At 43.3% G+C, this 23232-nt stretch overlaps 1 protein-coding gene across 1 annotated transcript in view; it reads left to right on the forward strand.

Annotated features, from left to right (window-relative positions):
- Positions 1-8217: 8217 nt before the first annotated feature.
- CCSER1 (coiled-coil serine rich protein 1) overlaps positions 8218-23232 on the forward strand; it is a 1152782-nt gene continuing 1137767 nt past the window's right edge. The window contains exon 1 of the mRNA XM_043545151.1: positions 8218-8525. The gene's annotated coding sequence lies outside the window, so the exon portion shown is untranslated. The remainder of the gene's footprint in view (positions 8526-23232) is intronic.

Below are 23232 nucleotides of genomic sequence, written 5' to 3' on the forward strand. Positions count from 1 at the left end.
CTCTTAACTCTCTTTCCTTGATTGCTAGATGCCCTTAACTTGAGTGATATAATTCTGGGATGACTGTCAGTCTCTGCTGAGCAGGGGTTGGATATCCTATTCAAATATGCACACCAGTGTGTTTCCCTAAGATCTGAACTGCCACTTCCCCTCAGTCACATGCTGCAATACTCCAGTGTATGTTCCTTAGGTTAGGGAACTCCATTCAACAGATCAGCCCGCCTGGAGGCGGCAGACTGACTTTAAACCTGCTGAATGCTTTGATGCCAGTATCACCTAAGAAAACACCTGTCTGTGAGAGAATAGATACTTTCCTGAACTGATCAGAATCTGAAGTGGTCCAGATTCAGATGGTGGAGGCTGTTTTTAAAGAATCAATTTATTCACTTTTGTGCCTACGTTTTTTAGAACCACAAAATAGTCAACAGTTTCCATCTCATAATATGGATTCAACTGTGTTAACTGCAATGACTATAGGGATCAGTCCTGCTCCCACTGTAATCAATAGCAAAACTCTGAGTAGCTTTCATGGGAGAAAGGTTGGACCACAGGTTTCTAATCTGTGTTGAGACATATATTCCTACACAAATATTTAGCCTCTTTTACTACTTCTGTTACACTTGTTTTGGTCCATTTCTCAGGTACAAGTGGGAAGAGCTGGTGACAATTACTTTTTTCAATCACCTGATTGATTTACATTTCTCAGGTTGGAAGCAGATGGAGTTCCTAGCCTACTCTAAATAGAAGTTGCTCAGAATGGGACTGACTCTCCATTGTCTTGCACTAGGTACAGTCAGTTCCTTTTGTGTAAAGTGAGTGCAAAGCAAGTATATAAGAATACCATTATGGTTTGCTAGTGTGTTTACTCCACTTTGCACAGGTGACTTTCTGAAATGACCCTTCCAGTGACCGTTGCTGAGAACATGCTGGGGCAGCAAAGTCTGAAATTTTCTTTGGATAGGAAAATATTAGACATAGTATACAAATATATTGGTGAGATCCTTACAGATTTCAAGACATACTACTGGATTGCCTATGGGTGATCAATAACAGAGTGGAGGGGACAGGAAATAAAGTGGAGGGTGATGTTGGAATGTCAGTGGCAGAATGAGTCAGTTGGAAATGAGGTTGAAAGAAGGAAAGCGGCTAAATTCTTTACCGACAAACTTTTCTTATTCAGCATAAATTGAAAATCCAGCATTTATCACATCATTTGTCTATTACCTAAATTGAGTTTTTCCACTTGCCCAGATAGATGGTTAAGGAGATGCATGAACAACAGAATCTGCTAGTCTGGACTATCATTGGGGAGAGGAGAATTTGAGGGGGAAAGGGTTACAATTATTTCAACAAACCCAGATCAGGCATTTTTTCTGAGAGCAGGCATGTGACACAGTAAGGAATATAGTTTCCCACTGCTGCATGAAAGATATATAGAGTTAACTGCTATTCCAGCTACTGCGATTTAAGTGAATAAATCTCTGGTGTGCTAGTTAGCAAAAAGATCTCCTATTTACCTAGGACAGAATTTGAATGAAAAGAAAATGGATACATAACGTATGGACTTAGAAGCTTTAATAAAATATAAAAGGAAGACAGTCTTGCTACCTGTCCATAAAAAAATTGATCTCAGAATGAAGAATTAAGTAGGTTTATGAAACTTGTTGGGGAGAATACTGAAGGGAATAGAGGAAGAGTAGAGCTGGGTGGGAAGTAATATGTGACTTCCACTGTTCCTGAAAAGTTCCATGGATGACTAAGCATTCACAGTAGAAGGGTCCAAGCAATGGAACCCACTCCCTCTCAAGGCACATCAGTTTCATTTAGCAGTGTGCAGGGCATAGCATAAGCTGTGGCCTCGAACCTGCAAAAACGTATGTACATGTGTAACTTTAGTATGGTTAATAGCCCCACTTATGTTCATGTGTAAGAATTTGCATAGTTGGGGTCTGTGTTATGCCTTTCCCTGATTATTGCTGATAGCCAGGAATAGAGCTGATCAAAACATGTGCACACAAACACACACACACACAAAACAAATTGTGAAAAAGTCAAAATTGTATTAATTTCACAGGGTTTGAAAATTACCCATTTTGTGGGGATTGTTTTGCAATAATTTAAATGGAAAATGTTATTGACTTGTTTATCAAAATGGTTTTTGAATTTGTTTCCGTACAGAAAAATGGATTTCAGTAACAATTTCAAAATGATTTATTTCTGAAAAACAGTTCTTACAAGAGAATAATTCTGATAACTATTTTAATAAAAATATAGTCATTTTAATCATTTACATCTTAAAAATAGCATGAAAATCCATCGAAAGCAAAACAATGTTGACAATTTTTCACTAAAAATGTTGGGGGGGGGGGTTCAAATGTCATTTTTTTAACCAACAACAGTAAAAATGTTCAAAAATTTCCAACCAGCTGAAGTCAGGAGGTAGGATGTTTTATTCTGCCTGCCCACTATATACAGGCGTCTTTTTAAAAAAATCTTTCAGAACCAGGGTAATACGGTGACAGGTACCGATGAACATTTATGAATAAATATAAAATGTATGTGAACAGCTCTATCTTCCATATGTAGGAGATCTATGCAGAATGACTACAATGTCTTATGTCGAGAGTACTTTAGCTTGGTGATGCTAAAAAGACTGCCCTGTGTGTACAGATTTAAAACAAAGGTCTGGAAAGCATATGGTGGCAGAAGGAACTAATGTATTACAGACACACACACAGGGTGTGAATATCTGCACATTTAAAAATGTGGGGAAATCACACTGTACATAGATTCCATAGAATGTGCATGAAATCCTGACCCCTTTGAAGTCAATGGGAGTTTTGCCACTTACTTCAATTTGGGCAAGATTTCACGCTTATGCCTTCAGCACTGGGCTTCTCTACACATTGTGCCACTTCACTCTGGAGCCCTATACGAAGGAAATCATGAGAAGCGTGAGTTCCGCATCTACAGTCAGATTGAGTGTGGCTGAATAAAGAAAGGATGCTGAATCAGAGCCTCAATTTCACCAGCTGTAAAATGTGGATAATAATATTTATCTACATCCCTGGAGTATTATCAGTATTATTTAATTAAATCACTTTCAAGGTGAATAGTACTAGACTGGCACTGAGCAGTACTCTATCTTGATGGTAATGTTGTATGTCACTCTTTGTTTGCTTTTACCTTTTTAAACTGGCTCATTTTTATTTCCTAAGCATTGAGGAAAAATAAAAGGAAAGGTCCGGGGAGGGGGGAGTTGGGGGGGACTGATGACTCAGGACAATATTTTAACAACCACAAAATTGCTACTTTTCTTCGGAAGATTATTTTAAAAAGCACTGACAATGACAACAAAATTATGAAGTTGCTTCCCAGCTAACAACCTTAATGAGAAATTTCTGTCTGGGTTTTGATCTTCCCACAGCATGATTACCGCTCTTTGCAGAGCTGCATTACCAGTCATGTGCTCATGTATGCTGATAACAGCATGCTGCCATGCCTTACGTTGCTCAATCTGTATGTTGAGTGTGATGGAACTGATCATGGGAGCTCATCTCTCCATGAGCCTCAATATTGCCTGTTAGTAGTTTTAGTCTCTTAGTTAGTGCGTCATACACAGTTCCTTGCATGTAAGATGCTTTTTTCTGCCAGTTCAGTACAAAGGTGCTGTGAAGTCCCACAAGGCTCCATCCTTAAACCAACACCGTTCTGAGTCCACAGCTTTCTCTCAGTATTCTGGAGCCCAATTTTCAGTCATTGTTATGCTGCTGATGCACAGGTTTATTTATCAACCTCCCAGGGAAGCTATTTCAAATTTGATTAAGTACCTCAGCGATATTTTAGTCTGGGATGTCTGAAAATCTCTTGAAGTTAAACTGTGAGGAGTGTCTTTCTCTACCATCTAAATACTGTTTTGCATTTCTTTTCAACAGTCTGGGGGTCATTTTGAGTGGTAAATGTGAGTTTCATCTCAAAAACACCACTGAGATGGTATACACCAGCATATAACAAGAAGTTGTGTCTCAAGAAGCTAAGTAGTTCATTCATAATGTGTGGATTTTTTTTCGCCAAGGATGTATCTGGACTCTCTCATCTTAATTTCTGACAGAAATGAAGTGTTGAGCTCCTTCTCAAAGGTGCTGATGGCCCTTAACTCTTCTCAGACCAGACTGTGCTCTCAGTTACAGTGATCTAAATCCACCCAGATTAAGACCAGTGTAACTGAAAGAAGAATCTAGCCAACTGATTTCAAAGGGAATTGAGGGTGCTCAACAGCTAGGAGACAACAATCGCACCCCATAGAATCAGTCCACAAACACACAATACATGTCAAGCAAGAGTGTCCAAAGAGAACATGATGGGCCACATTCTCTGCAGATGGAAAATAACTTCAATAGAGCCATGCTGCCCCATACCAATGGAGAATCTGGCCCTGTGTTCCTTCCTGGCTAAAAGTATTTTTTGCGAAATAATCTATCCGATAAGGTTCTATTTATTTATGATGAAAAAGCAGACACTGAAATAAGTTAAACAATTTTGTTTCTCTCTCTGGGTTCTTTCTTCCATGGGGAGACATTATCTTTCATTGGCATTGAGTCCTTTGACTTTTTGGAATTGAAAAAGAGAGGGCTCAACACTGTGGACCAAATCCTGCGATATTTATTTGATGAAAATTCTCATTACACTTAGTGGAGATTTGGGGTAGTAAAGATTGCAGAATTTGGCTCAAACTAAATAAGGGCTTATCACTGCAAAAGAAAAGGAACCAGCTAATATCAGAAGCACAAATGAGCCATTTCTGAAAAATTCTATTACTGATGGATCACTTGGTGATTACCTGTTCTATTCAGAAAAAAAAAATGAGGAGTCTTTGTGGCACCTTAGAGACTATTCATTCCCTCGGGGGCACCTGGCATTGGCCACTGTCGGAAGACCAGATACTGGGCTAGATGGACCTTTGATCTGACCCAGTATGGCTGTTCTTATGGAAAATATTCACAAATGAAATAAAATTAAAAATACCCATTGAAGTAAGAGACTTTACGTTTCCTCATTAATTCAGAAAAACAAACTGAGTTAATTAAAGCTTTCCAAATTTCAAGGTGTTTTTGCTCAAAATTTCAGTTGTACAAAGATTAATGTTAAGCCATTTCCAAGAAAATTCCACGAAATGTTATTTTCATGCCCCATTCACCTGTATGAAGGCTCCCAAACTCTGCCAAATCTGTCTGTAACTATTTAGCACATGATGCAGAAGGTCTAGTTGAAAAATTTTAAACCAACTGACTCATTTAATCCACACTCATTCTAACTGAAAGCATGAAATGAAACTCTCTGTACCATTTTGAAAATGATACCTACTTGTGAAATTCTGTGATTTTCTTTATGAATATGATGAAATCTTGCTCTGTGACTATACTTTAATTTGACCTGCATGTGGCCACCAGTTTCACCATCAACAGCTAGCAAAAAAGATGGGGAGGAGGGGGGAACCATAATGATCAACTCCACAAATTCTTACAAAAACAACAATATTTTCATGCATGAACACAATCCTCAAAATCCCTTTGCCCAATTATATTTTACTGTATTTGTCAATGTTCTTTGCCAAATATTTGTTGTCTGACTGCATGGAATGAGTTTATAAGACAAGCCTTATAAAGAAAAACCTAATGTAAACATTAAAAAGGGGTGGTGGCTGCTTTACATTGTGTTGTGTTCTTCCCTCATTCTAGTGCCACTGAAACCACATTCTCTGGCTACAATTAAAACAAGTAACTTGACTCTTAAAGATAATATTTAGATTATAATAAACCTGATACTCTGGAAAATATAATTACATTGCAATAGAGTTCACTTCTTTGTTTCTCCAATGTTCATACAGTTCTCTATCTCTGACTTCCTGCTTCTATCTCTTACAGAATCTCTGTCTTAGATTGTTGCAACATTGCTATCAGTCTAATACATTTCTGCTCATGGAGCGATCAGTTACACACCACCTGCCAACCCATCGTAACTGATCGCCAAGTAGACGAATTTGACAGGCCATTCCCCAGAGATTCCTACGCTCTGCTTTGTAACAGGCGGCTGCACAGCGGGATCAGAGCCTAGGAATGTAAACCTGAAAATGCGAGATGGAGAGAGAGAGAGAGAAACTAGATTCAGGACAAAAAGCTTTAGCAAGCAAAAAAAATTAAAAGCACTAAGTGAGAGATGCATCCTGCCAATAATGATGAAAAGTACTATATAGGGGGGGGGGGGACAGATGTGGGGGGAAGGCAGCCATAAAATGGAAAGGAAAGAAACTGCAGTGTAACCTGAACATTGCAAAGCCAACAGATTATAATATGCAAAATTGGAAAACAGGAAGTAACAAAGGAAAAGCAATACTTGGAAGGCAATGCTGAATCAGATGAGAAAAGGCACAAGACTATAGAACATAGCAGGAACAAGAAGCAAAACAGGAAACACAAAAGAAAGATGACTGATTCATTAGCTTGCACTCAGAGGGCCGAAGCTTACAGAGAGGTGCATTTCATAATGCATATAAGTCTCTGGAAACAATGGGGAATGATTACAATTGTTTAGCAAACTAGAACAGAGGAATACAGTGGCAGAAACAAATACTTTTGAAAATGATCTCATCCTTCAGCTATCTCTGGAGGGAACTTAGTCTTTCTTAAGCACTATATGGCCCCCATTACCATGCCTCATAATCATTAATACATTTAATCTCACCACATCCCTGTGAGGTAGGGCAGTGCAATTGTAACCCACACAGACAGCTTCTGGGTGTGGTGTTCTTTCCCATCTAGTGGTACTGAGACCACTTAAAGAGAGAGAGAGTTAAGTGAGTTTGCTCTACAAATTTTGAGTCAGTTGGCTTTTAGCTCACGCAGTAGAGGCTCATGCACTATGCTCCAAAGGTCCCCGGGGGTTCGATCCTGCCCGCTGACAACCCGGGTCATGTCAGGGTTAGACAATCATCCCCATATTACATAGAGGAACTGAGGCACAAAGAGGATGAGTTTATTTACCCAAGGTCACACAGCAGGAAGTCTGTGGTGCAGCAGGGACTTAAACCAAGAGTCCCAAGACCTAGTCTGTTGCCCTAATCACTTGGCCATCCTTCTTCTCTTAATAGTTTAGCTTTAATAACTTAAATATTTCTGCTTGGTTTTTATTTATTGTCCAACTACTATTGGCGCCTCCAGCTCATTTCTCTTTCCCACAGAATGATGGGTAGATGTTCCCTGTCCTCAATTAATCTGGCAGTCCATTTGTGTTTACAAAAGGTGATATGTTGTGACCTAACTAGTCAATCTGAGGTGTTCGTTTAGCACATTTTTCCTGATTACACGGAAAATGAGCAGTAAATAAGGAAGTGGCAATTGCTGAATTAATTTGTGCGTATTAGTCGTATGATTTTAGTGCACTGTTCAAACGCTACGGGCCTGATCCCACAAACTCTGAAGCACAGGCATAACTTTACTTGTGGGAGTAGTGCCATTGAATTCAGTGGGATTACTCAGCTGAACAAAGTTAAGTCATTTGCACAAATGTTTGCAGGATCAAGAATTCACTGTGCATAATTGAAGGATTTTAGGGTAAGGGGAGGAACAAATTTTTCCAGGTCTCCATTTATTTATTTTAAAGCCAAATCACTTCCTTTTTTTCAGTTGGTGTTTTTTCATCTCCTCAAAAATCCAATATAACTCCTTACTACACAGTGCCTTTCCTACAAATCGTACCCCACCATGATTTAAATAATACAAAATAGAAGGGAGATGGATCTTTTGTCACAGACAAAGGGAAAAACATAATGTTTTCAGCTGAAATTTGAAGAGAGGTGAGACAGTGAGGTGAAGAGGCGTGAGACACCTGTTCCAAAAGACAGAAGGTGTAGAGGAGAAGGCTCTCCATCCAGGACTGGTGCTATTCTGTAGAAGGCATGAGAGGAGACCAATAGTAAGTGGGCAAATCAACCAGTCTGTTCTCTTCGCCAGCGTTGCCAACTCTCCTGATTTCCTTGCAAGTTATGTGACTTTGGGCCCTGCTGAAACCAATCTCAGGATAACAAGACTCTCTTGCCCTTGTAGGAATTTCAGCCCTGCTTGGCTGAAAGCCTCCCCTCTGACTGGCTGCTTTCCCTGCTTCTTGGGGAAGAGTAGCCAATTAGCTCTGCTGCAGGAGGCAGCCAGGCTCGCCCACCTCCCCCAAGGAGCCAGAGGAGGGTGGAGTTAGAAGAGGAGAAAGGGAGTAGCATGCTGTTCTCACAGGAGGGAAGGGGAGAGCAGAAAGAGCCCAACAGTTCAGGGTGATTCTGCTCACTCTATCCCTGCCCCTCCCCATACCTGCAACACCAAGCCTGGGATAAGGGGGTGGAGAACCACTGGAGCTGGGGCCCTGCTGCAGCTGCCCCCTGCCTGGCCTGACTGAGGAGGTGTGAAGAACTCCAGGAGCTGGGAAGGGGAAGAAGAGGACCTCTCTGCAGCTGCTCCCCCGCTTCAGGAGACACACAGGTACACTGAGGGGCGAGGCTTAGACATGTGGCTGGGGGCACAAAATTAATTAAGTAGAATTTGGGGTTTGGAGAGAAGCTGGGAGCTCTGCATCATCAGGCGGTTAGCAACAGCTTCCGTAGCAGGGGCTGGGGGAGTCTAAAACCATTTGACGGTACAAATGGGGGAGAGTTGGTGACACTGTAACTGGGGATGGGCAGGGGGAGATCAGAACTCAAAACAGACCAAAAGCACTATTTCACCTTTTTTTTTAAAAAAAAAAAAAAAAAAAAGAAAAAAAGCTCAAGGTTTTGGGGTCTGGCTCATGTTTTTTGAGCTTTTGGTGTTGGGACGCATGTAATCATGAAGCACATACTAAGCTTTCTTTGGAGTCTTCTTTTTCTGTAATGCCAGAATCCTGAGCTGGTCTGCATGAGCCTAGCTCCATTGGCTTCTAATGAGCTAAACTGGAACCAGATGTGAATGTGGCCTGTTGTTGTCTTTGATCTGAAAGTCACAAGACCAAAGTTAACAGCAATACGTGTATTTCTAGTCTTACTTCTCACTGCCAGAGCTGTTGTAACAAAGTACATAGTAGGAAAGCTTTCCATTTTCTCATCTCCAGCGACATGTCATTTGTTTACTGGGTGATGATTCATTTGCTTTTGGAACAGTCGGTGCAGCAGTGCTTGTCACCTGGTGAGGCTTTACCAATTCCTTGAGCTCCCAAGAGAAGTTGATCACCCATCAAGCAATGTACACTTGGGATGGCTCTAGAAAAGTCCCTGGGCTTCTACTTGGAAGTGACTTAGTGTAAATTGGGATTAAAGATTCTAGCAGAGAGAAAATGTTCATTGATTTGCCTGGCTGTGGTGGTGCAAGCTCATTGTAAAAGGCGTAGGCTGCAGCTAGGCTGGGCCCTGAGTAAAATGCATACACCAGAGAGAGTGCAGGGATGCAGGCACTCTATTGACACTGCTGTTCGAGCCATCTGTCAGGCTAGGCAAGAGTTAGAGGAAGGAGCCGGGAACTGATCCGAGACTAAAGGGGGCCTGCAAAGGATTTTGCTTGGAAAAGCAACCTAGTTAAAGCCAGCTAGGTGTTCCTGCACTGTTTGTTAGTTATTGCTCATGGGATTTGCACAGTCAGTGTTGACAATCACAAGCATTCAAAAGTCATCAGTGAGGGCTCAAAATTCATAAGATTTTAAAAAAATAAAATTGGGGTTTTTTGATTTGCCTTCTGGGTTTTGCAAAAAGAAAAGGAGTACCTGTGGCACCTTAGAGACTAACGCATTTATTTGAGCATAAGCTTTCGTGAGCTACAGCTCACTTCATCGGCTGCATTCAGTTTGAACCTTTCAGGTTTGAGTTTCCAGGCATTACTCCTCAGCCTTGAGGGCTACACACTGATTGATTGTCAATAAATCTGAGCTTCTCAGATAAAATGATTCTAAGTACTTGGGGCTGTAAGAAAAACCCCAAACAGCATGGGACTTGTAATAAAATCATGAGACTTGGCACCAGTTGTGTTTACTGGTACTGGATGTGAGGTAAATGCACCAGGGCGGTAGCTTTTGGAAAGTTATGCCCTGCCTGATAATCTGAGAGACCCTGAAACCATAATCTCTGGAGGATGGTGGTCTCACATACACTCTCTCTCTCTCTGAGCAGATACCCTCTTGTACAATTCAATGTAGCTGCACCAAAACATTATTTTTTATGAAGGGTTAGTTGTCGAATTGTTATTACAGATATATGGTAATAGTAAAATGACAGTGGGGGAACTAGTGGGGGTTGTTTTGCAACTGGAGCTTAAATATCAGAAGCCCAAACTATATCCTGTATAACTAGGGCCCTACCAAATTCACGGTCCATTTTGGTCAATTTCATGGTCCTAGGATTTTAAAAATCATCAAGTTTTCATGATTTCAGTTTTTAAAACTGAAATTTCATGGTGTTGTAATTGTAGTGGTCCTGACCCAAGAAGGACTTGTGCGGGGGTTGTAAGGTTTTGGTACTGCTACCCTTACTTCTGTGCTGCTGCTGACCACGGCTCTGCCTTCAGAGCTGGGCAGCCGGAGAGCGGCAGCTGCTGGCCAGGAGCCCAGCTCTGAAGGCAGAACCAACGCCAGCAGCAGCACAGAAGTAAGGATGGCATGGTATGGTATTGCCACCCTGACTGCTGCCTGTAGACCTGGGCCTTCAGTGAGAAGCCACCCCTCTCTGGCCGCCCAGCTCTGAAGGCAGAAGCACAGAAGTAAGGGTGGCATGGGATGGTATTGCCACCCTTACTTCTGCGCTGCTGCTGGCAGGCTGCTGCCTTCAGAGCTGGGCACCTGGCCAACAGCCACCATTTTCTGGCAGCCCAGCTCTGAAGGCAGCACAGAAGTAAATATGGCAATACTGCGACCCTCCCCTAAAATAGCCTTTTGACCCCCCTGCACCTCTTTTTTGGGTCAGGACCCTCAATTTGAGAAACGCTGATCTCTATAGGGTAAAAGCATACAAAAAGCTAGATTTCACAGGGGAGACCAGATTTCACAGTCCATGATATATTTTTCATGGCCATGACTTTGGCAGGGCCCTATGTATAACCAACAGTTCTCATTTAAATATAACTCAGTAAATGACAGATGTTGAAATAAATAGACAAAAAGAGGAAAAATTAAAAGGTATTAGCTGTATACAGTCATTTATCTTCTGATACTGTGAGCAAAGCTCAAGTCAGATACAGTTAAATGGATTGAAGCTTTAACAGTGCCTTTTGAACTGCTTGAATTAACAAAATCAATCCTCATAAATTAAACTATCATTGATCTATGATACAATTAAGTTCCATAATCAAAAAAACGTTATCAGTGCATGCAGTGTCACCGTGCTAGTCCCAACACTGAATTTTAACCACTGCTGGCTAACTGCTCCTGCCATGTTGTGTAAAACTCCCATCTGGTACATGAGACACTAACATTATGATACAGTATTTCTTTCCATTTCTCAATTTAGGCTGACATCTGCTGGTCTAAGCAAATGGTAGGCAGCACTGCTGAATGTAAACCAATTTCAGAGCCAGCTATTTCAGTTTTCCCTTTGTCGTTTTATAGACCTTGGAACTGCAACCAAACCACTTAATTATGTAGGAAATTCACACAGAATAATAATTTGTAGGGGGAGAAGAAAGGAAAGAACAATACTGGGTAAAATAAAGTGACTTTGACATGATAAATTATACGCATACGCGTTCAGTGTGCTGTGCATTTACTAAAAGGAGTGAATAGAAACTACTTCATATTGGCCAATTACACCTACACACAAAGGGTGCTATTTAAGGGCACCACACTGTGGATCATAATGGGAAGTCTGAAGATATAAAAGTTCCTTCATTTACCCTATCAGTAGGGCTAAGTAGCAGGGGACCGGTACCATGATGGGCAGTCAGCAATAGATGTTTGAACAGACATAAGGTAATTTTCACAAAGTGTTTCTCTTTCTTTAGGGGGCAAGGGGTACTTCCATTAGTTAGTGGCAGTCCTCAGTGGCAGTCCAGATGGAGAACGAGTGTACACTTGTCCAGAACTAGCAGCAGAAATGACAGGCTGGCTCCACAACTGTTACTAAATAAAAATCAAAACAGGCAACTCCACATTCTCAGTTTATTGTAGGTTCTGGTCCTCTAACTACACAGGCGCAGAAGAAAATAATGCAATATGTATATTAGCACCTTTTGACTTCCCTATCATTCCTTGCTCAATTTAGCCATTTAGAACACACTTCCAGGATGTCTGAAATTCAACAGTGTGGAACCTCAGCTATATCTCTTCAGCTGTGTCTTACTGGCTTTTGGAATGGCATACAATAAGTACCTCAGAACAGGAGTGTGCACGGTCTCGTCTTCCCCCCTGCAGCTTGGGAATGATAAATGAAACTGGAAGCAAAGGGTATTGGTATGGAGGTATATCATTTTAACACTTGTGGCTTATTTGGATTCTGGGGAGGGGTGGGTCGTCACTTGTGGGCAGACCACTCTGGGGCGGAAAGGTTCTCTTTATCTATACAGCAGTTTTGCCTGATCTATTGATTGATTACTTAAGAATTCCCAATTAACACTCTGAGGTTTCATAGGTTCTAGTCCTGAGACCAGGCCCAGTGTTGTTAGAATTGTTAAGTTGGGAATCCTGACATATACAGGTGCAACACTCACACTTTGGCAGAACCTTCTGTATTTGCAATAGTGTCACACTTCAACTCAGCCAGGTAGATAGAGATAATACAGAATGAGTGTTTGAGCATTCATTTAGTCACACGATCCCTTGCAGAAAAACCTGAAGTGTAAGTCCTCATCCTCATCCCCACCAGTGGTGGTCATCCTGGCATCTCGTAAGGCACGCAGGCCAGGGGACAGCTGCCAGAATGAGTTATGCTGACACCGCTAGGCCAAATGCATATTGAGTAGGGGTTTCAGCCCCTTTTCCTTATTTGAACATCCACACCTGACACATGCTGGGGTGCCCTTCTCCCATGGGTTACTAGGCCTTTTACCTCCAGTTTATTAGCGGATACGTCAGTTAGCTACCATGGCATTCTTGTGGTCGGACATTTGCTGATATTCCTATCTTTAAAGCTGATATCAACTGGCATCCTGTGGTTACCTGTGTTATCCTGTTGAGCCATTACAGTGCTCTATCTTGTGGTATCATGTGATCTAAGGTTACTGCTGGTTAGCTGCTAAGGCTTTTGAGCAGAGGTGGGCAAACTACGGCCCGTGGGCCACATCTGGCCTGCGGGACCCTCCTGCCCGGCCCCTGAGCTCCTGGCCCAGGAGGCTCGCCCCCGGCCCCTCCTCTGCTGTTTCCCCCTCCCCCACAGACTCAGCTCACTGCATTGCCGGCGCCATGCTCTGGGCAGCGGGGCTGCGAGCTCCTGGGGCAGCGCAGCTCAAGAGCCCAGCCTGACCCAGTGCTCTGTGCTGAATGGTGCGTGGCTGACTCCAGCCAGGTGGCGCAGCTGTAGCACTGCCAGCCACCGGTGCTCCAGGCAGCGCGGGAAGGGGGCAGGGAGTGGGGGAGGGGGGTTGGATAGAGGGCGGAGAGTTCGGGGGGTGGTCAGGGGTGTGAATAAGGGTTGGGGTGGTCAGAGGGCGGGGAACAGGGAGGTTGAATGGGGGCAGGGGTTCCAGGGGCGGTCAGGAAGGAGAGGAGGGGTTGGTGGGGGTTCCGGGAGCGGTCAGAGGCCAGGGAGAAGGGGTGGTTGGATGGGGCAGGAGTCCTGCGGGGGCAGTCAGGAAGGAAAAGTGGGGTTGAATGGGGCGGCAGGGGGCAGTTAGGGGCAGGGGGTCTGGGGACAGAAAGGGTGGATGGGGCAGGAGTCCTGGGGGGCCATCAGGGGGCGAGAAGCAGGGGGGTCGGATAGGGGGTGGAGGCCAGGCCACGCCACACCTGGCTGTTTGGGGAGGCACAGCCTCCCTTAACCGGCCCTCCATACAATTTCTGAAACCCAATGCAGCCCTCAGGTCAAAAAGTTTGCCCATCCCTGCTTTTGAGCCTTACGCCTTGTTTAGCTAAGCTATTGTCTTTTACCAGCCTTTTGTTCACTTTCATTGCATGAATGCCTTTACTTGTATCTATGCCTTACCTAGCAATTAGCTATACTTGTACACTACAGCAGGCACAATACGGTCAGCAACAATGCAAGCTTCCCCAAAGCTATCCAACCACTGTGCCTCAGCCCTGTCCCAAGGGGACCACTGAACTGCCCTTAGTCTCCTTTGCCTCTGCTGGAGGAAAATTTAAACCAGTGATGTCGGAGTGCAAATATCTTGTATGCCATAACACCTGAGCTGTCCACTCCACTCCTATTAACTGAGGGCTAGATCCTGAGCTGTAGCTGAGGAGCGCTCAGCACAACTAAGAATGGGGTTAGCAAAAATTATGTTAAGCCACCTTTATCTTCCCTGATCTTGGTGGTGGTCCCTAGCGCAAAGTATAACAGCCTTCAGCTGCCACCATCTGCCCAAAGGGCCAGCCAGCAGGTGGGGATGTCTAAATGTCCTGGCCACACAGTTCATTCTCTAGCCATGCCCCATGGGCTTGGAAGGGGAGCTGGGCAGGGGGTAGTGTCAGAGCCACTGCAGAGGTTCAGCATCACCCGAGGAGTCCCCTCGACAGTGAGACTCGTCCACGGGCTGGCTAAGATGCCTTTTAGGTTGCTTTGGTGCTCATTCTTGCATGCACCAGGGCAGCTTTGCATTATTCTGGGGGGGACAAAGTGTATTCAGTTTACATGTACAAATATGATTTTAGCTCAGTGCCCGCACTCCAAACCCAGCTTGGAATCTGAAAGTCAAGCTGTGTTCTTCCTGGCTCAAATGCAATGATTGTTGTTAAGCATTATTAATCACTATTATTTGTTAAGCCCTGACAGACACAAAAGACGACACACTTGCCTTCTCCAAGGACCTTACAGCCCAAATAAATCATCATTCATTCCCAATGGAGCCTTATTACAGGCATTGATAAGGTGCAACTGAGGAGTAGGGTAGCACTAGGCAAAGATTTCACAGATAAAACTTAGTGTTGCTCGTGGTGATGTGTGAGATAGTATAGAATTCTTCTCGCTCGGATATAAATGACGTTTCTCAGCAGTTCTAACAAGAGCAAAATGCAGAAAAAAGTATTTTTGGTCCAGAAAGTCCATAGGCAGGTCTCTGAATGTATCCTTGGGACAGATTTGTTGAGTAATAAGATTTCACGTTACTACCTTTCTGATCATAGTAGTAAGCTTCCATAAAAAAATTTCAGCATTGATGACTGCAGTTCATTAATACAAACATCTCCATTGACCAGACAAGGATATATAATATTTTTCTGCACTTAAAATCAGGTTTAGAGCCTTGGCTAGATCCCTTATAAAAATATGATTAGAAAACTTAACAAGCTACAGGACAAATAGCCAAGTACAAACTAACCAGTAACTGTAAGTATGAAGGAAATTCTTAAAATTACCTTAAACCTTTAAAAATTTTCTTCTGTGTCAGACAGAATGCCTGGTACAGTCTGTAACATATATCTGGTTTTATGATTCATAGATGAGTTTCTTCAGCTTAAAGCCCTCTGGATGCTTCCTATCTCATCTCTGGAATTAGTGTTCAGATAGCTGTGTAGGGTCACTTCCAAATGAAAATGAATGTGTTTACCACTCAGTTCTCCTCTGATTGTGGGTATACACTTTTATTTCTCTCAGAAACGCTACAGATGTCTTGTTACTGTCAGATGCTTAATAATAAACACTAATGTACTGACAGACATGCCAGACACTTGCAAAGTTATCAGACCCGATAGGAAAATGTGCTGAGACCTACACTTGAAGAATGAAGCTATTTTAAAGTATTGGACTTCCAGATGGGCGAGATTTTTGCCCCCAAGCACTTCCGCTCTTTGACAGGGACGATAACCAATTTCTCTTAAACTTACTGCTTTGCTGATCATGATATCCTAGATTAATGAACTGCCAACCAAAGCCATGGGGCTTGATGTAAATCTGAGTGGCGTCCTCCATTTCCAATCGCCTAATACAATAGAAGAGAGAAGTATGTTAAAAGTCAAGTGGTAAGAAAAAAAAAAAAAAAAAGTAAACTTAAGTGTCTTGCTTACCTTAGCCTCAGTCCTCTCCTCTGGTTGGGGGTTAGGGAAAAGAGTCAGCCAAAACCTCTTTGGCTCTGTGTACACAAGGAAATTTTAGGGAAAAATTACCACTGGTCCTACTCCGCAGTTCAACTGCATTAAAATTCATTAATGGTCAGAAAAACATCGGCCTAGTTCACACCAGGTATAACTCCATTATAGTTCATAGGAGTTGCTAGTGCACTACACTTTGGAAAGTGAGACCGCTTTGGCATTTAACTTTAGACAACATTTTAAAAACACTTGACCTTTATATCCTAGATGAGAGAACCTTGGCTATGCTGTGTAATACATGATGGCTTCACTCAGTCTTGTGAACATTGGATGGAGTAAGTTCAAAAGGCGGAAGACAGTATGATGCTTGCTTTAGTTCCAGGAGGCATTGTCAGCACTAGTAGATGTTGTTTGTATCATCCAGCTTCAACGATTTCTCTTCCAGTATTGTTACCCTTGGCAGCAGTTGTATCAGCACTGTTGTCAGCAGCATCATAGATGTGCAAGGGAGTTCTTCACCTGCTCCATCCTCTAGTGAAAAGCACCATCCCATTAAAGGAAACAATTTGATTTCTTTTATTTGAGCATCACTTGCTGATGAACAAGACTTGCTGATTTTTAGCATTCCTGAAGCCATAGGAAGGATAGGAGGATCCCAGTAGTGGCAGCTCCTCTGTTCCCTTTTCTGAACTGATCATGCCTTTCCTCACCTCCCCTGGAGTTCCTCCCCAAATATCTCACAACCCCCCACATTCCTGCAGCAATTCCAGGGCATATAGGCTCTTCCCAGCCATGAAAGTGGAGGCTGGGTTCATCCCTATGTCCTCTCAATTTTCCCAGAATTTGCAATGGGCTCATTCTAGTCACTCGATTATTTGGAGGCTGGGTCACCTTCTTTATTTCTGCTTGTAAGCCTGTGGGTCTCACCCCTGCAGCGGCTCCTGCTGGCGTCCTGGGAATTAGCTCTACTTCCAGCCTTGGAGCACCTTCTGCAGGCCCGTGTTCCTCCCGGACCCAGTGCCCCTTGTATGCTGGGATGCTGCCCCCTGGCAGTAACTCCTCACTTGCAACGTCTCCCCACCCAGGGGAACCCCTATCCCCACCTCGCCTCAGTCTTTGGCTGTTGCCCAGTCACTCTCTAGCCCCCGTTCACTGGGGCTGACTGCAGTATACAAGACACTCATCACAGGCAAGGAGGGTTTGAACCTGCTGCCTCTACCTACCCGTGGGCTGCCCCCTGCAATCCTAGTACTTAACTGGCCTTCGACTAGGCCATAGCCTGGGGGGTTTCCAGGCTGGAGCGCCCATCACCTTCCCCTAGCCCTGCTCCACTCTAGGCACTTGGTTAGGCTCCCCAGCAGCCAGACCCTTCTCTCTCTACGGGCAGAGAGAATCTGTGTGGACTCCTGGCTTGCAGGCTCTTATAGGGGGCCAACTGGGCCTGATTGGGGTGTGGCCCCAGCTGTTGCTGCCTTTCCCAATCAGCCCAGGCTTCTTGTCCCCAGCCACAGCCCTCTCCGGGGCTGTTCTAAGCCCCTCAGGGCAGGAGGGAGTGTCTACCCTGCTACACAGCTGAAATATACAAGATAAACACACTAAAAGAACTCCCCCTCCCCCAATCTAATCCTTGAAGTCTTTTCAAAGAGGGGGGAATCTAGAATTTGTAGTTTCTGAACTTGAGAAAGAAGAGACAGATGGAAATTGCGGTCTTTATAACCTTGGTGACCTTTTAACATAGTCAAGCTGTATAAATCTCTCCCAGCAATCGAACAAAAAACCAACAGCTTATATGTCACAGCAATATCATTAATAGAATAAGATTCAAGGTTATGATGTGATTCCCATGAAATGCAACTTCCTTCCAAAGCCTCATTTTTTCTAAATAAACCATCCTGCTGGCAACTGGTATCAACCTGTTGGTGCCACTAAAGATTCTGGTCTAATTCTCTAGTGACTTGATCTTGTGGCATCCTTCACACCTGTGCAAAGAGGGGGTAACTCATTGCCACCTCGAAATGTAGCATTTTACATCTACTTTGCATGGATCTAAATCACTATACAAGAAGCAAAACTCCGGAGAATCAAGCACAAGGTACCCAGCACAATAAGGCCACTTTGAGTCTCTCCGGTAGAGTGAAGGACTGGCATCACTAAGCTACATGGGGGATTTACCTTGCATAGAAGAACCTCTGGATAGCACAGGGCCACTTAAGCTGGCCTCAACATAGGGTATGTGTTTGTTTGGGGGCATTGTCAGAGGTAGGTATGGTACTGGTGTGCTGCTACGCTCCAATGATCTCCCTCAGTGAGCCACTGGGTACGCTGGTGGGAGCAATTGCATCTGGGCCTAACTTAGAGCAGTGCAGAGGCTACTCTAAATCATGCTGTGGGTTGATTTGAACCCCAGTAGTCTGAAGAACTGGGGGTGATACAAAGATGGTATAAAGCTACCTTTGCCCCTCCCCTCCCTGTACAGAGCTTTGGCACAGCTGAGAATCTGGCCCAAGGGCTTAAGTGTTGGCTGCTAACTATATGTCAGCTCTCGGGGCCTATTAGTCTCATTCAAGTATCTTTAAGCATTTAAACTATTAATCTATGAGTTACATCCCTCATAGGCAATAACCCTTTCTGTGGCTTTACATCTTTGTCACCCTACAGCACAGTGTAAATAGGGCATTGGCAACATTTGGATTAAATTGACCAAGAATAAGTCATTTTTGTTTATACTCTTAATGTAAAATCCCCCCACCCCCACCTTCTGCAGTTCCTATCATAGACTCAGGTGGATTTGAGACTGTTTATACTGTCCATCTATCAGGTGCCTCTGAGTACCAGCCCTTCAAAGTCTGGGGGTCAGGTCAGTGAGACGGAGATTTGGCTAAAAATGTCATGGTCCCTGCAGCCTTTGCTTGACCTCAGTAGGAGTTTGGCTTGAATGAGGACTTGAGGATTTGGCCCCGAATAGATGGGTTGAAGGGCTTAACTTTGAAAAACATACCATACATAAAATGGTCAGGCGCTCACAAAGAAATCTGTTGTCTCAGTATGTGTACTCTGACCTCTGCATTAGCTCTCCATCTGTTGCAAGCGACCGGGGTTGAAAGAAAGCACTGGTGTTCCACAGCAGCAGGTAACAGTAGGAAAATTAACCTGAGATAAGGAAGAAAGGAGCAAAATTTCCAATTAAAAGCTCAATTTTGCAACAGCTGCCCTCCTTTCCCTAGCTTCACAGGAGTGAGAGGAACAGTGGGGATTTCCTCTCACAGTTACTAAGCTTACCCGGTTCCCTCACATCACAGCATTTGCAGGCTCTGTTCTTTTTTTATAGATGACATCTTTAACAATTAGAAAACCTTAAGAGCAGGTAGAGCTTTTATTCTGTAAATATCAATGCAATTTTCTCTTAGGCACGTATTATGGGAATGCATCTCCCCTCCCCCCACTCCTAACCAACCCGTACTTCCTCATTTAATTGTTGGTGGAAAAGAACTGCCTCTTTTCCCAAGGCAATGTGGCTTTTAGGCATGTTCCCACCTCCCCCCGCCCCCACCCATGATTCATACAAAAACGTTTAATTTACAGAACTGACACATTAACTCCAATGGCCTAAGAGAATAAATGAATAATACTATATATTCATTTGCTAAACAACAGGCATATTTTCCCAAAGATTTTTTTTTAATTGAAACCATTTATCATCTTGAATGTGGAATATATTCATTAGAAAGCTACACCTCAGAGGGGACAGGCTAGCTCAGGAGATTAGTAATAGGCTGCAAAGCCTTTTGCTTCTAGGTCAGTTCCAAATCTGTCCAGGTCATTATTGATCAGAAGAAGCCATTACCATCTGATAGCTGTTTGGGAGCCTATTATAAACGTGGCCTTGTGGGATTAGTCCAGTTCTTTGTGGAGAGGTACGTCCATATCACAAAAACCACTGTCACCCTTAGCATGCTTCATGGTAGTGTCTTCTCATACAGAGAGACTGAACTGTTTTTTTCACTCCAGATTGGAATTGAGGCACATTGGTCCACATAAGAGCTGGCTGAAAAATGGGAAAACAACTGAATGAAACACTTTGAAATTTCCAAGTTGTTTCTGTTTTGCAGGGTTTGAAATGGACCCATTTTCTGCTTTTGACACACAATTTTCCTCATTTTATAGTAATATATTAATCATTTTCCAAAATTGTTAAAAATTGTCATTTACCAAAACAGTATATTTCCTTACTGAAAAATGGGCCCGGTGTAACTGAGGAAAAACAACCATAAGCACCTCATGCATGTATATTTTCTCTCAGTGACTTCCAAGGCACAGATTGTTTCCCTTAGATCCCTGTGTAACCTACTGGTGAGTGGGTGTTAAGGGGCTGCCACTGAGACTGATTGGCAGAGGAGATATGGGTCTTTTACCACCTCAGCTAGAATTCTTTAGCTGAAATTTGTAGTAGGACATGTGCTTAGCTCAGGAGGTCCCTGATTCAATCCTCAGTGTGTTGACTAAGATGGTGGCCATCACATAAGTACAGAGAATATCCTTCCCTGGAGAACAGTGGACTCAACTACCTCTATGGCACTGTTGTCCTCTTCCAGACCCTAGAGAGGGCATTTCCTAGGTGAGGGGTTCTAGGAAGGGGAAGACCAGAGTGAGCTACCCTTTCAGAAGATTGTTTAGAGAAGATAATTCAGCTTGGGGCTCAGTTATCATTCCTCAGCTGTTTCCTGGGAACGACTGCAACCATGGGGAGTCTCTTGCAGCATAGCTTCAATGGAGCTGAGCTGCCATGAGGGAACGGAGCTGGTAGGGATAAATAGGGCCTCTATGCAGAAAGCTCTGGTATCCACCAGGTTTGGAGGTGGACTCTGTGGCCTGTTATGGGGTGAGGTTGTGAACAAACCCCACATGCCCAATGTGGTCAACTCTCCATGGGGAACCTCACAGGGATGTCCTCCTCTTTTTTTCTTTTTTATCCTGAGAGAATTGATCTATCCCTAACCTGTTTCAGTTTGCAAATTGAAAAAAAAAAAAAGGGTTGCGTTGGGTTTTTCTAATTGCTTGTGCTTTAAACTTGAGCCTGGGATAGGCAAGTCAAGCTGAAAGTCTCCAAGTAATACATTGTCACCAAGGAATAACTATCCTGCATTCAGAGTTCAGCTAACAGTTTTGCTGGTGGTGCGTATAGCAGAACAGATTCCAGAGCTGCATTGGCTCTGTAGTACTAACAGTAGGCAAAAAGGGTCTTTGTTGATGAGGCCTAGAGTATGTGCTGTCACATTTCTGACTAATTGCTAAATTTTGCACAAGGATGGATGTTGAGGGCTCTACAACTCCTCTCCTGAGCTAAATTAACCCCAGTGCCTTCTGAACTCTGCAAGCCCAATGCAGCTCCTCCCTATGGGGCTTATGAGGTACAGGGGGTGCTGCGGTGAATTGCCCTGGAACAGTAGAGCATTGGCACACCTTGCTGAGTTCTTGAAGCAATTGCAGCCTATGTCTTTGGATCCTTTTTTGTCAAGAATACTTGCTGTAAAATGCCTTCAGGATATGGCAATGTGTGCCAAGGCTTCAGTGCACCTCAAAGCGTGGTCAAGATGATGAGAATGTAAGAGCAATCATCACATGCTTAAAGGGGAAATTCAACACACTGCAGAGCACATAGCCCTGTGCACCACTTAAGTTCTGTGCATAGAGATAAATTACTTTATTGTATTAAAGTTCTACATGCATGCGCCGTGTCAATGACTAGCAAAGATCCATTAACCCATGAGTCTTTTACACAACAGTTTAAACACAAGACTGATGAGCTACTGTGATGCTTCCAGTCAATGCATATTATTAGGGGCTCCTTAATCTGTATAATAGCTGTTTCTGCAAGACATGAGTATCTAAGCAATACTGTGTCTGTAGGTAGAAGTACTTTAATATTTTAGCAGGTGTATTTTAGTATTTGACCTGCCTCCCTGCAATGTTTCAGGCATAATTAACGAATGATTGCCAAGTGCTTTGAGATCTATATAAATGCAAATAATTTGTATTACATTAGCACCTAGAGGCCCCGACAAAGTGTGGGGCCCACTTGTTCTAGGCACTGTCCAAGCACGCGTTGAAAGACAGTACCTGCCTTTGGGCAGAACAAACAAAGGCGGGACAGGAAAATAGAGAGATGAAGTGACTTGCTCAAGTCACTCAGCAGCTCAACAGCAGAGCCAGCAATGAACCCAGGTTTTCTGATTTCCATTCCTGCACCCCACCCATTAAATCACAATGCCTGCCCAGATTCAGGCCTCTGAGAAGCCTGCTTAATCAGCTCCATGGGAATTGCTCTGTCCTAGAGAAATCTTTGGGAGGTGGAGTAGTGTTACCCCAGGATTAGACTACAAAGATGACATAAAGCCACTTTTGTCTCATCTCCTTCTCAGCTTTGCAGAGTGATATTTCACTGTGAAGGAGCTAGCCCTCTAGTGACTACTATTTATTATTACTCTCACTTCTACAGTTTTTATCTAAGTGAAAACACTCTAAAATTTAAAAGTAACATAGATAATGATACAACTAGAAACACGCTTCTGTGAATTTCATGGATCTTTCGTATAAAGGGGGGGAAAGGCTGATGTTTCAGCTTCCTTTCATCAGGCAGTCAAAGTTAACAAGCAGCTCAAAATAATAGTCCTCCTACCAGGGAATATTTCCCGATGAAGCTTGTGTACACATTTCAGTGCCGTGCACAGGGTTGTAACTACATTAGAAGAGCTATCTTTGACTTAGACTTCAGTTAATTGGACATTTACTGCAGTGCTTCAAATGTGGATAAAAAGCCAGTTGAGGAAGCCTTATTAAAATGAAAACCTATTCAAACCCTGCATGTTAAACCCTGCCTCTGAAAACACATCGAATCGATGGTCCTTGAGGAGGAAACAAAGAACAAAAGTCAGAAGGGAAAGGTATTTCTTGTGACTATGTTTATATGGAAGCGCTAAGGAGTTTATGAAGGTGGATTCATTTGCCTTTCTGTGAGCATTCAGACAGCGTACAAAACCAGTTAAAAGACCAACAAAA

Source organism: Chelonia mydas, chromosome 4, assembly GCF_015237465.2.
Source record: "Chelonia mydas isolate rCheMyd1 chromosome 4, rCheMyd1.pri.v2, whole genome shotgun sequence".
In the NCBI taxonomy this organism is placed as follows: domain Eukaryota; kingdom Metazoa; phylum Chordata; order Testudines; family Cheloniidae; genus Chelonia; species Chelonia mydas.